The sequence below is a fragment of the Lemur catta genome, chromosome 11 (assembly GCF_020740605.2).
Source record: "Lemur catta isolate mLemCat1 chromosome 11, mLemCat1.pri, whole genome shotgun sequence".
Taxonomy (NCBI): domain Eukaryota; kingdom Metazoa; phylum Chordata; class Mammalia; order Primates; family Lemuridae; genus Lemur; species Lemur catta.
In genome coordinates, this window is record NC_059138.1 from 79,734,496 (window position 1) to 79,748,916 (window position 14,421).

At 48.8% G+C, this 14,421-nt stretch overlaps 1 non-coding gene across 1 annotated transcript; it reads left to right on the forward strand.

Annotated features, from left to right (window-relative positions):
• Positions 1-13,730: 13,730 nt before the first annotated feature.
• On the forward strand, positions 13,731-13,863 carry LOC123647874. The gene has a single exon (XR_006738403.1). It is a non-coding gene; the product is annotated as a small nucleolar RNA SNORA31 (small nucleolar RNA).
• Positions 13,864-14,421: the final 558 nt, after the last annotated feature.

The window sequence follows — 14,421 nt, forward strand, 5'->3', positions numbered from 1 at the left end:
GTAGTCAAAACCGAATTATTTCATGGGAAGTTTGATGAAACTATGGGAGTATCTTGTCCCATTACTTAAAACCACTGAAAGCTGAAAGGGCTGGGTTTATGGAGCTCCGGGGTGACATCTTCTGGGGACCCCAGGAATGGGGAATGGGAGTGGAGTAGGAAAAGAAGTGTTTAAACTGAGCAGAGCCAAACTCTCTCTGTGCGGGTGACTACCCGGAGACCTCGGTCCCAAGTGAAGTGCCAAGTTACAGGACCTGAGCAGGCCGCTTCCGTTCCCCTTCCCATTTCTGGCGTCACTGCTGCGTCAGGGCTGAGCGGATTGTTGGCCTTCGCTTTCCTCTGTTCCCCTGGTTCCTGCCACCTCTCCCTCTTTCAGCGATAAATGTATTTCTCAAGGATCCTGCTCCGGGAAATTGCTTCCTCTATCATAGCATCTCACTGGACACACTGTGCCCTAATTGTGGGTTTCATTGTCTGCTTCCACCTCCAATAGTTACAGGCACGTACATTCTATCTCCATGCCTGTGGTATCCTCTCTCCTAAATAATAGTAGGCACTCCTTGCGTACTTATTGGATGACTGAATAAATGAATGAAATTCTTCTTGACAATGTAATTCAGGCCCTAGTCCCATGCATAAGTAATTAAAGGTCAAGGTGACCCTACTGAGCAAGTCCCTAAGTACTTGCTACTAAAAACATGGTCCCAGGAGCAATGTTGGTCTTTCTTGGAAGCTTATGAGAAATACAGAATCTCAAGCTAAATCCAAACCAGCATGTTAACAAGATCCCAGGTGATTCCTGTGCACGCTGAAGTATGAGATGCACTGTTCTAAGGGGTTACGTCTTCCAAAGAGCGTAGCTGCTCCTGGTGCCCTGCACCAAGGGCCTGATTCAGGAAGGAGATGGGAGGCTGCAAGTGTGGGTACATCACTATGGCAGCCTGGCCATGCGCCTCCATCCCCAGGGTACCCTCCACCCCGAACTTGGGGATCCCTAAGTTTAAGGCAAGGAATCAAGCCCTTCTCCAAGAGGTTGTCAAGCCGCAGTGCCTCCTGGAGCCTCCAGCTGTGCCGAGTCATGCTCTTGGCAGCACCTGGTCACTATTGTTGGGGGAGAACAAGGACCGGCAGGGACAGTGGCACTGCACGCTCAATGAAAAGGCAAGGCTCCTATCTGCATTCGGAATGACAGGCCCATTCTGTTTGGGAAAGATGCACAACGGCCCTTTATTACAGAATTTCAATGGCAGGAACCAGCCAAATGGACCAGGAAACGATTAAGAGACAAAAGGCAAGGCACTGTGTGTGCGCCACTCTCAGTCCAGCCCTGAAAGCCCTATTGTCAGGGGCCCTGTTCCCGCAGCCCCCCCTGGCCCCACCACCTCCCTCAGGAGCACTGCGGCTCCCGGACGCTGTGCCGAGGCCTCTTCCTCCCTTCTCCAGGGAAAGGGGTAAAGCCACAGCAAGCTCTGCCAGGGTCTGGGAGGGCTGGCAGGGCAGGGGGAGGTGTGGGGGAAGAGGACGGGAGGGACAGCAGGTGACGACTGTAGCCACAAGTGGATCAGGGAAGCATGCAGACATCAGGGTACATAAACTTTGTCCTGTGGCTTTGAGGAGAAGAGGAAGAGGGCAGGAAACATCACCACTGTCCCTACCAAGGGACAGGATGTCACGAAGCCCAAGCTCAGAACCTGCACCCCACGTACTGGCTCCGTGGCTTGGGCATTTTGTTTACCCTCTCTGGGTCTCCTTTTCCTGGTCTGCAAAATGCAGATGCTGATATTTGCCTCAGGAGTTGATATGCTGGTGACATTAACTGAAATGAGGCATAGGGAGGTACTTAGCGCAGCACCTGGCACAGAAACTGTGAGTTCCTGTCCAGAAAGAACTAAAAGTAGCTTCCTGTTGCCAGGCAACTAAAACAGTTACCCAGGCCCTGTCCATGTCACCCCCAGAGACAGGTGTGAGGCAGGATTCCTCTCAAGATGTCTGTATTTAAGTGGGTTCTCCCAAAGGGCCAGTGGCTTCTGGTTCGAAAGACAGACTCTAATCATGGAAATGGTAGCGGGAGGGCTGGGAAGGACCTGGGCTGATATCTCTCGAACCATAACCTCTGCAGGGCCACTTTCCAGCTGAGCATCTGTCTGAGCTCCTCAAACATGGTCTGATTCCAGCATTGGTTGAGCAAAGTCAGAGAGCAGAAATGGACATGGGACATGGGCTCCACAGGCCGGCAGTGGGGACAGAGGGTGGCAGGAGTGGGTGGGGAATCTGGCCTGGGGGAGTCAGAGCTGCAGGTGACACTGCAGGGCCAGCCACTCGCCAGCCATACCCACACCACTGCCTCTCAGGAGCTGGGGACTTAGGAGTTCTAAGCTCAGTTCATGAACCACAGGATGGGGCCACCAAGCCGACAGTCATTCCGATGCCCCACAGGACCTGTGTCCTGGCATGGACCCTGGAGCCACTGAGCACTGATGAGGCATCATCTGATGGGGTGGAGCCAGGAAGGTGAGGTTCAGACAGGCCATGGGGCTTTGATGTCTTGAGGGGGTGTGGGGGTCTTGCAAGAACACAGGGCCAACCTGAGGTCAAAGGGGTGGCCCCAGGACCTCTGATCCCAAGCCTGACACAGAGGAGCATGGCCAGTCCTGCACTCTTACAGACCCTTGAAGGGAGGGCAGGCCAGGGCAGGGGCTTCTAGGACAAGCACAGCAGCCAGGCCCCGGGCGCTGGAACAAGTGTCCCTGCACTGTTTGGGGGTGGGGTGGGGTGGGAGAGGGAGGTCAGGGTATGAGGCACAGCCTCAGAACAGCTGGGCAGAGCACGGAGAGTATCCAGTGGCAGCCTGCAGAGCCCCGACGAGGGCCTGCCCACCCACAGGGAGAGGGTCAGCAGCTGAGGGGCCTGGGGGTAGGACAGGTCACAGATGGAGAAGAAATGTTGTGCCCCCTTACAGTCATCAAACTGAGCTGCCCGAGGAGTCGCTAGCTTGATTCTAAAGCCCCCAGGGAGGCTTCGAGCAAGCTGCTCCGTGGCCACATCCAGCCAGAGTGGCCAGGACATCCAGGGTCCCTTCAAAGCAGACACCCAGAACTGGCAGCAGGGCCCAGCCCTTGGGAAAGAGTTGGAGAGGATGAAGGAAATAGAGATGTCACCTAATAAAAAACTATCTTTGTGGTGGTATTAGACAGACAGTGAAGGAGCAAGGTGGGGAGGTGGACCATATGTTTTAGGAGGAATTACCAAAATGAGGCCGCATTTCCTTCCTTCTGTGCTAATAGAAAGACTGTGCAGCCCTTGTCCATGTCAATGAGGCTTCCTTCCGTCCCAGGGCCCTCCTTCCCACGTCCACTCCAGGAGGCAGACTCAGCGCTCTGCCCTCGGGACAGAGCTGGCAGGGTGCCCGGCAGCTGCACCTCCCTGGGCTCTTCCAAGGGACAGCCTCACCCTGTGCTACAGGTGGCCCTGCACCTGGTGCCACTTCTCACTGCTTATGAGGGCACACGGACACTGGCAGTTCCATAAATGGGTCACAGCAGGACAGGCTGCATCAGAATCACCAGGGAGGCCTATAAAAATTGCAGACTTCTAAAACTGGAAATTTTGACGCAATAACGTGTAGGAAAGAGCCCAGAAATTTACAAGAATGTTTAAACTCCCCAGGCGACTATGAGACACAGCCAAGCTTGGGAAGTACTGATTTACACACAGTAAAAGTATTAATACTATCCAACTATTAAAAATGATTTCACAAAAGACAATTAAATGCTAATGTTATAGTATATCTCCAATTTTGTAAATATAAACAAATATACTTTGTGGTATGTAATAAATAACATAACTCTGATTTTGTACACACACATACACACACACACACACACACACACACACACACACACCTGGGTGGTAGGAAGATAGAATTACAGGGTTTTTTCCTTCTTAATTCCTTTCACAATTTTCTAGCTTTTCTATAATAAACACGTATTCCTTTTGTAGTAAAGATACATTTCTGTGAGCCCCGTGGAGCCGATTATAACATGTCTGGAACTGCAGAGTGGCTTAGCTAAGGCTCCGTGTGTGGGTTTCCTAGAAACTTGGGCCTCCCAGAGGGGTGTGCAGTTCCTCCTTCCTCCTGCAAAGAGTTCACATGTGTCTGCTGCGATGCACTCTCTCCATGCTGTCTAACAAGTTGCACAGCTGGCTTTTGTAAATGAACACTGGATTAAATAAATATATTGACTTTTTTTTTAACAGGAGTTAAAGAGGAAGTCAAGGGGTTTGCATTCAGGACAGGGCTCTAGTCAGCAGAAAACAGGGAGACTGAGCAGGGAAACTGAGGCAAAAATAAACAACAAAAATAAATAAATGGGACCTGATTAAATTAAAAAGCTTCTGCACAGCCAAAGAAACTGTCATGAGAATAAACAGACAACCTACAAAATGGGAAAAATTTTTCGCATGCTACACATCTGATAAAGGGCTGATAAATAGAATCTATTTAGAATTTAGGAAAATCAGCTAGAAAAAAATCAAACAACCCTATCAAAAAGTGGGCAAAGGACATGAATAGAAATTTTTCAAAAGAAGACAGAAGTATGGCTAAAAAAACATATGAAAAAATGCTCAACATTTCTAATCATCAGGGAAATGCAAATCAAAACCACAATGAGATATCACTTATCTCCAGTGAGAATGGCCTTTATCAAAAAGTCCCATAACAACAAATGTTGGCGTGGATGCAGAGAGATAGGAACACTCATACACTGCTGGTGGGACTGCAAACTAGTGCAACCCCTGTGGAAAGCATTATGGAGATACCTTAAAGAGATACAAGTAGACCTACCATTTGATCCAGCAATCCCATTATTGGACATCTACCCAAAAGAACAAAAGACATTCTGTAAAAAAGACATCTGCACTCAAATTTATAGCAGCATAATTCACAATTGCAAAGATGTGGAAACAACCCAAGTGCCCATCAATCCATGAGTGGATTAATAAAATGTGGTATATGTATACCATGGAGTTCTACTCAGCTATAAGAAACAATGATGATATAGCACCTCTTGGATTTTCCTGGATAGATCTGGAACCCATTCTACTAAGTGAAATATCCCAAGAATGGAAAAATAAGCACCACATGTACTCACCAGCAAATTGGTTTCACTGATCATCACCTAAGAGCACATTTAGGAATAACATTAATCGGGTGTTGGGCAGATGTGGGGGGGGAGGGGATGGGTGTATACATACATAATGAGTGCGGTGCGCACTGTCTGGGGGATGGACACGCTTGAAGCTCTGATTCGGGGGGGGGGAGGGGAGGGTAAGGGCAATATACGTAACCTAAACGCTTGTACCCCCATAATATGCTGAAATAAAAAAAGAAATCAGCATGGTGGTGAGGAGGGGCCACCGTGGCCGTGGGGAGCCTCCCTCTGATGCCAGAGCCCAGCCAGGCTGTTGCTGACCCAGGGACAGGAGGGGAGAGGGTCTGGGCGAGGCCAGTTTGAGCACTCAGCAGTGGTGTACCATCTTGAGTGTGCAGCTGACATGCTTTTCAGTTCCATTTTCTCAGCTGCAAATGGGAATAACCAAGCTCACCTCAAAGGCGTGGTGGTGACAGCTTAAAGGTACAGTAGGTGGCACACAGAGGGCCCTCAGTCAGCACTCTCCCCTGCCGTCAGGATGGGCTGCAGCCGTGGGTGGGTGTGAAATTGCACCAGGCACCAGGGCTCCCAGGGAGAGTGCGGAGGAGAAAGGCTGTGTGTCCCGGAGCCGGCTCGCACACTGTGCAGAACTCTCTGCGAAGCCCAGAGCCAGCAGAGGCCCTAGCCCTGGCCATGCACCTGCCCCTCCACCCTCATCGCCCAGATGACAGGGGGTGACCTCAGGCCCCCTTGTCCCTGAGGAGTGTCTGATGAGTCACTCTGGTCTGGAGCCAACAGGCAGGGGTGTCAGGGAGGCCTTGGAGCAGCTGTCCTGGGCCCCAGTCCTCACCACTTGCAAGCTGGGCGAGAGAAGCATCACTGTGCCTCAGTTTCTCCACTGTGAAATGAAGCTAAATAACACCTTCTTCAGCAGGCTCAGCATCCCTGGCACGGAGCACAAAGTAAGATATTGAACAAACATTTTCCCTCCCTATCCCTTTATTGGCAGAAAGGAAATGTCTGCATATTTAATTCCAGTGAAGTCTCCAGAGCATTACATCATGTTTCTTGCATTTATTTCTGACAGTTTTGATACTTTTCTCTGTGTTAGCATGAAATTTATGAAGCCTTACCTGGCCAAGCCCTGGCCTTGTAAGGAGCCCCCAGCTCAGGTCCCAATCGCCCAAGACCACCACTGCCGGTGGATGTCCGCTCAGAAAATGGGAGGTAGAGGTTCTGGTTATCCTCCCCCCGCCTCACATACCCTTTCAGCCACCCCTACCCAGAGCATTTGGTCCTGGGGTCCGTTTGGCACCGTCAACCTCAGAAATGCCCCTGGGGTCTCCATACGACACAGAGCATAACCCACTGCGGCGTAAAAAGTCTGAATATTCTGGACAATTTGTGGGGTCGACACCAACTTCAGTGCTCTCCCACCCTCCTCTTTAAATGATGACCATAGTAATCTTAGCACCAACTTTTAGAAAGCGCTCTCTTTTACTCATTTTACTTTCATTTCCGTAACCATTCAGTGAGATGGGCTTTTGGTCCCCATTTGATTCACAGAGAAACAGCCTGGAGGAGAGTTTGTGGTCAGGAGAGGAAAAACACAGGCCAAGTTCACGTGCATTAAGCTCTTCTAAAGGGAAGATAGAATTGTCTTCATTTTATGGGTGAGGATTTGGAGGCTCAGAAACATAAAGTGACCCAGTCAAAGCTGGAAGCCGAAGTGTCTCTTGGATGGACATTGAGCCCACATTGGTCTGATGTCAAAACTCATGTTCTTTCCACTGTATTCACTGATCCAATCAGTGGTGTCACCTGTCACATGCTATGTTCTGGGTGCTGGAGAACAAAGCTGAGCAAAGTAGATGACACGGACCCTCCTCTTAGGGAGCTTACAGAATAGGAGAGAACATATATTGATTAATCACAAAAAATGTAGAAATAAAACTGTGCTAAATGCTTTGAAGGAACACATCTATGACATATGAGACCACTTCCAAAATCCTGGGCCTGGAGCCCGAAGCCAGGGTGCATCTTATCAACCATGTGGCCCGGGCTGGGCACAGAAGCAGTTTCGTTGTCCACTGTCATCCCCACAGGCTGCCGTGGGGCTGGAGCCCTCATTCTCGGCGGGCTCTGAGTGACCCTGCACTGCCCGCCTTCCCGTGCTGCAGGTCAGTGGTCCTGAGGGTCAGGCCAGGCAGACTCCAGCAGCAGCAGGAGGCCTGGCAGCTAACCGGAAGTTGTGGAGAACCCCCTAGGATGTGAGTCTCCCCAGCTCGCCTGCTGAAGGAGCTGTCACACTGCCCTGTAACAGGACAGAGGCAGCCTGGTTAAGAACTAGATTCTGGAGTCAGATAGAACTGGATTCAAACTCTGAGCCTGACACTGAACACTCAGTCAAGTTACTGACCCTCACGAAGCCCAGTTTCCTGGTGTCTGTTAGAGACAACAGTCTCTACTCAATCAATTTCTTGTTATGAGCATTTAGCACTCTACATGCGTATAACTCTCCACCCACAGCCACAGGGCGCTCGCCATGCACTGGCACATCGCTGCTGTTCTATGGCCTGACAGCTCCCTGAAAGCAAGTTGCTGTCATGGGCCAGGACCTCAGGACAGCGTCTTTAACCAGCAGGGAGGGGGAAGCACACTGTAGAGCCCAGAGCATCCACCCCAGTGGGGAGGACAGCTCTGCGTGATGATGCCTATTACCAAGACGAGGACAGGGCAGTGTGGAAGGTTCTCAGGGGTTCTGGAAATATAAGACATCATCACCACCAGACAGCATGACCTGGAGGCCAGGTCTGGTGACAACTCCTTGGTCTAAACATCTTCTGCCTGCTCCCAAATGAGAATCTGGCTGGTCTATAGAACTTCAGAGGTGGAGGTGATGCTACCGAGCTTGGCGGAGGTTCAGAGCTCGCCCACTGTCGTACAAGGAAATGCCAGGTGATGAGCTTTGAGACTGGGACATTGAATTAATGTTATTCCAACTGAAAAAATGTTATTAACAGTCTTACCTCTCAGCCATGTGCAGAGAAGAGAGGGACAGGGACAGGGAGTGAAAGAGAAAGAGAGAGAGGCCTTGGGAGTTGGTAGGATATGGATCTGAGGAACTTAAAGTTCCAGTAAAACAGTTGCCTGTCGAATCAGGTCTTCAATTCCTTCTCCAGTGCTTTTCTCCCATGCCACCCTCTCTCAGAATAGTGACCTGGAAAGGCAGTGGAACCACAGAGGCTGGGATTGGAGCCAAGTAGCCATAAATCGAGGAGCGCTGGCTGCCACCAAAAGCTGGAGGGGGCCAAAGACAGATTCTCCCCAAAGCTTCTAGAGGGAGCTCAGTCTTACGGATACTTTGATTTCTGTTCAGGCATGCAGATTTCAGACTTTTGGCCTCAAGACTGTGAGAGAATAAATTTCTGTTGCTTAAGCCACAAAGTTTTTGTGAATTTGTCATAGTAGTCTGATAAACTCATGCAGATGGTAAAAGATGCATTCCACCAAAAAGTGAGAAAATGAAAGCAAACCTGGGTCTCCTGGCTTATAGCTACTTGTCACTGCAGGAATGAGGGGCTGTCTGGCGATGCACACGTGTACCTCTGCAGAAAATGAGACCCATCCATGCTCTGGGCCCCCATCCAACTAAAGAAGAAGTTAGGTCTAGAAGAAACCAATGTGTAGCCTAATGATCCCATTTTTCAGATGAGGAAAATGCAATCTAGGGAGAATATCTAATTTGTCCAAGAGCAACCAACTAGTTCCTCATAGCTAAAGTTGTGTTAGGACTCTAGACCCAGTCTACAAGACTTTGTTATACACATACATACACACATAAAATTAGGTCATAATGACAAGAATGCATTCAATTAAGTGATGATTAAAAAAGGAAAAAAAGACTTAAGATCTGGGAAAATACTATTAAAAGTAGAAGATCAAGACCAAAGCAAAAAGTTAATAAAATGTAACATCTGCACCCTAGAGCCAACAGACTATCTATAGTTAAGCTTCAAAATAGACTCTAAAAAAAATTGAACACACAAAAAAGAACTGACTTTGAGCTTCCCAGGAACCAATGCAAAAAGGGAACAGGACCAGTTGCACAATTTTCATTATTTGAGGGAGAAAACATGCCATTTCCTCAGGGGATGCCAAGTATTTCCTTGCATTAATTTGAAATGTCATTTCTCTTGTGAGACTTTACTTCAGAAGCACTAGGAGATGTAATAGATGGTGACCCCAGTAATATTATAGCAGAGGAATAATGGTTGTGTCTCACAGTGACCTTTATTTGATGAAAGCCTCAAGCAAATCATTAGGACAGTTCTGAAATAACAGTTCTATGAATGATGGCGTGCATGAAGAGTGGATGAACTACCTGTCCATTTGAAGACCTCCCATTGACATTTTCCTCAAAGGGGCTTTTTCTAAGCGCTCCATAGCAGGCAGTCTGAGTCTATTCTCTCAAACAAAGGTGCAGAGCATTGATACTACTGTTCCTCTGTTAGATGTAGAGCCAGTCTTGCAGGTGATAATACTGACATCCTTTCATAGAAATGAACTCACCTAAGCAGTCAGGAAACACCATGTAACCTCCACCAGGTGTACCTGGAAGTGAAGGTGGAATTTTCCTGAGGACACAAGGCACATCTATAGAGTAAACACAATACTCATGAACATGGTGACATGGTGGCCAATGGAGAACACCATCGCAGGCTGCCATGGTAGAAGTGTGGGGTCTAAAATGACAGAGGGGACGAGGGCACGTTGCTCTGCTCTGTGCTGTCATTTGGATGCACCTGGAAGATCGTGGTCAAACTCACGTGCCACACCTCAGGAGGGCATCTGTGGTAGTCAGGACTCCTTCTGTTGCAAGTGACAAGGACCCAGCTTAAAGTCACTTAGGCAGTAACATGGAATTCATTGATTTAAGTAACTGGACAGTGCACAGTAGAGCTGCCTTGGGCCCAGCTGGATCCAGGGCTGAGGTGACATCATTAGGACTCCCTTGTGCTCTCCTTCCACTTCCGCCCCTCAGCATGTTGGCTTCACCCTCAGCTGCAGTCTCTATCTGGCAGGCAGGTGGCCACTGGCAGCCCCAAACCTACATCCTTGTCTCATGGTTGAAAAAGAAGAGGGCCTGCCATCTCTCAGCACCATGAGGGCATCTCAAGGAAGGATTCTTACTGGCCTTGCTTGGTTCCTGTGCCCACCTCCAGATTCATTCATTCACTTATTCATTCATTTATTCAACAAATATATATTTAGTGTGAGTCACATACTGCTCTAGGCCTGCAGGTATAGCAAGGGAAAAAAATCACTCTTCCGTCTTCTGAAATCTTAAGAACTTGAGAGATAACATGTCATGTGATTGACATATGTGATGAAGAGGGAAAAAGTGTGGCAAGGGGATAAAGTGTCATCGCGAGGGGTACTATTTTGGATAGGACAGCAGGGACAGCCTCTCTGATGAGGTCATATTTGAGCAAAGACCTGAAAGAAGTGAGAAGATAGCCTGTGGCTGTCTGGAGGAAGAGTAATCCAGAGTAGGAAACAGCAAGTGTAGAGGCCCTGAGATAGGAAACTGTTCATCATGTTTAAGAAACTGCAAGGAAACAATTGCCTCTAGAGAGGCGAGAACAGAGGAGAAAGTAGCAGGAGATGAGGGCTGGGCTTTGGGGTTGGCTGTCCTATGGAGCCTTGGAGGCCATGACAAGGACTTTAGACTTTGCTCTAGGTAACGTGAGAGCCATGGAAAGGTGTTAAGCAGGACAGTGATGTGTTCTAACCCTTTGGGAGGACCCACGTGCTATTATGTAGAGATTGGACTGTAGAGGCATCAGTGTCGTCTAGCGGAAGACCACCAGTCTACAATTTGGTTCTGCTGACTCACTGCAATATGAAGAAGTGGGTGGTGTCTCAGTGAAAAAGTGATGGAAGAAAACTTCCTGTAGGATTTTGGGCTCTGTCAGGTGATTTGAAGGTGGAGCTTAGGAAGCAGGGCTTTGCTCCGGATTGGATGCCATGGGGCTAATCTACAGGTGTATGTTGTAATCATTCTTGTCTTAAAGGTGAGAAGAACAGAGTGAGGCTATAGCTGTGATTGGAGAAGCAGCAGCAGTCACTCACCTTACCCACGCCGGGAGGATATTTGGTCACCTTTTACACGTTGGACAATATTCTTGCTTTTGTCTTGACCCATCACGGTCCCTGAGTGACTCCCTGTGATGTGTGTGCTGCGTGTGTGAGTGTCAGCCAGGTCCCAGCTGTCAGGGTTGCTTTGCTGTCCCTCACGGAGCCAGGGAGGGTCAGGGAATCAGATACGAGGCTGTCGATGCAATTGTCTTTGTGGCTTCCATCAAGATCACAGCATTTCCACAGGTGTGAAGAGGCAGGGTTCGGGGCATATTTTGAAGGTAGAGATGGAACTGGTTGATCGATTGTATGACAGAAGGCAAGGAGTTCAAGGTGATTCCTGGGGGTTTTCCAAGTGATGAAATGCAGTAAATCATGGGAGGAGCACGTTGAGTGAGGTGGCACATGGAGAGCTCAATTGTAAACGTGCTAAATGTCAGATGCCTGTCGGACAGCCAAGTGGAAGAACTGAACAGGCAGTTAGTTAGGCAGATGAATCTGGAGTTCAGGAGAGGGGTCCAGGCTGGAGAATATATCTGCAAGTTACTAGTGTATGCATAATATTAAAGCCATGGGCCTGGGTGACATCACCTGGGGCTTAAGTATAGATAGAGAAGGAAAAGAAGGAAATTGGGTCTGGCCTGAGCCATGGGATGCTCCAGTCTTTAGCACCCAGCACTGTGACTGAGGTGGAGATATCCTGAGTGTCCCACCTGAGTCACATCCCCACCTGGCAAGAGGGGGCAACATGATGGATAGGTTTCTCAAGCCCCCATGGAGTGGGAGAAGGCAATTTCCTACAGCAAAGAATGTTGAGTCGACAAATACCACCTTCCTGCTTTGGCATCAGATGAGGAGCCCCCGCCTTTTGGTTATCATCGAATTATTTGATTAATCAACAGACCTTACCTGCTCCTATGTGGCATATGTGATATATGATCATGTGGTTTTAGGAGTGTGAGGGTGATAGGAATACTAGTCATCTTGGCCTTGAGAACACAACACTCTTCTTGCATATTAAAAAGTGATCTTATTTCTTCTGTGTAGCCCTTCAAGGAGGAGCAGATTCCAGATGATTGGTGCCTCAAAGAGTCACAACTCAGCTCAATGAAAATCCGATGTTTCTAACCACGACCCCCTTCGCCAGTGAAATGGGGCTCCCCAAATGCGGGAGCCTCTGTCCTCATGGACGCAGAGGCCACGGCTGGACCCCATGCAGGGGGATGCTGCAGAGAAATGTCAAGGATGCAGGGCTGGATGAAATGGTCCTCGGTGATAAGCCCATGGCTAAGACTTTGAAGACAGAGAGATTCGCGCTCTTGTCCTCATTTGCTAAGTGGGTGACCTCGGGCAAGTCACTTCACCTCTCTCAGCTTCAGTTTCCTCCTCCCTAAAACTAGGCATAATAGCACCTTTTCCACAAGGTTGTTGTGGAAATTGAGGAAGATATTGTTTGTGAGAGATTATAACATCAGGACTGGCCAGTAACAGTACTTGGTAAATGTTAGTTTCTTTCCTCTTTATAATAGGCAACCCACAGAGAGAGTTCTATTCTGAAAATTTTATTGTCCACTTATTATGAATTCTGTAATATTTGGAGAGTGGCTGAGAGCCCGAGGGCTGTGGCTTTAATAAAGGAAGGCAATAGAACCGCTCACCCTGGGGAAAAAGAGGCAGCTGTTTGCCTCTGAGGCAGTGGCTTCCCCAGACTCTGGTGGGAGGTGTCACCTCTGACTTACGCTCTCCGTCTTGCGCCCAAGTGGCTCCCACAACGCTAGAGCGATTGCATCTCCTGCGGAAATCTGGCAGAACTGAGTTCCACAGGCTGCCAAGGCACAGAAGAATCTCCATTCATGGATTCAGAATAGGACCAAGATTAGGGAAGGGCTCTGGGTGCTCCCAGGCCGGGGCCGGCGGGTTTGAGCAAAGTACACTTAAGTTTCCGAGGGGCGAAGGACCTCAGCAGACACCTGCCTTCCCCAGGCATTGCACCAAAGATGCCCTAAGAGCGGCTGCAGGGGCATTTCTGCAGTCAAGGATCCTTGCCACAAAATGCTCAAAGGATATGTTCTTCCTCCTTCTGCAGTGCAGCTGTCAGGACAGCAGGATGAGTAGATTCACCCGAATCTGAAGTGACAACCAGAATCAGCTTCCTCCAGTTCCAGCCCCTCCAGCCCCCCAGAGAGGACCTTCTGTAACTACCTTAGGAGAGTTCTCAGAAGCGCCCACCACGGGATAAGCCTAAGCAGCCCGCACAGGTGTGAGCAGAGACATTGGATCTCCAGAGCTGTCAGTGTTGAGCCTGGCATGTTTGAACCCCCACAAAGCCCTCTGCCCGGCTGGCAGTCACACAACCCTCCCAGCTACCTCTTCCACCCTTCCACCAGACAGCCAGGTACCAGGATTAATAACACGTCTCTGAGAAATTCAATTATATATGCATTTTTTGACAGACCTGGAGCAGTTACTGTCTGCTACTAAGGTTTTCACTACAGATTCGAGAAAAAAGTGTCCTCCAGCTTCCTGTCTGTCTGCTCATGGCAGCCAAGATGGAATAGAGTAATACAGGGGGAAATCCAATTACAGAACAGAATTGTGATCATATTTTTCAAAAATTCTTATCTTTTAGTAATGCATATTTAAATATTTATGAGTAAAATGATATGATATCTTGGGTTAGCTTAAAATAATGCAGGGTGAGTGTGATTCCATGTTAATACAGTTCAAAAGCAAACAAAATGAATCCATGCTGTGAGAGGTCAGGGGTGTGGGGCCCGGATAGTGACCAGTAGACGGGGCAAGGTGGGCATCTGGGATTTGGATTGACACAGTGTTTTCAGCTTATGAAAATTCACTGTGGTCAGGGAGGAGGATGTGACATCTGAAGTGTGGGCCAGACAGTGTGCCAGATGTTTTCACAAATGTAATTTTTTGCTCACATGGTGCAGCCACTTTAAATCAAGGATTGCTCTCAGCTGGGTGCAGTGGCTCACACCTGTAATCCTAGCACTCTGGGAGGCCAAGGCAGGAGGATTGCTCGAGGTCAGGAGTTCGAGATCAGCCTGAGCAAGAGGGAGACCCCGTCTCTACTAAAAAAATAGAAGAAATTATCCGGACAACTAAAAATA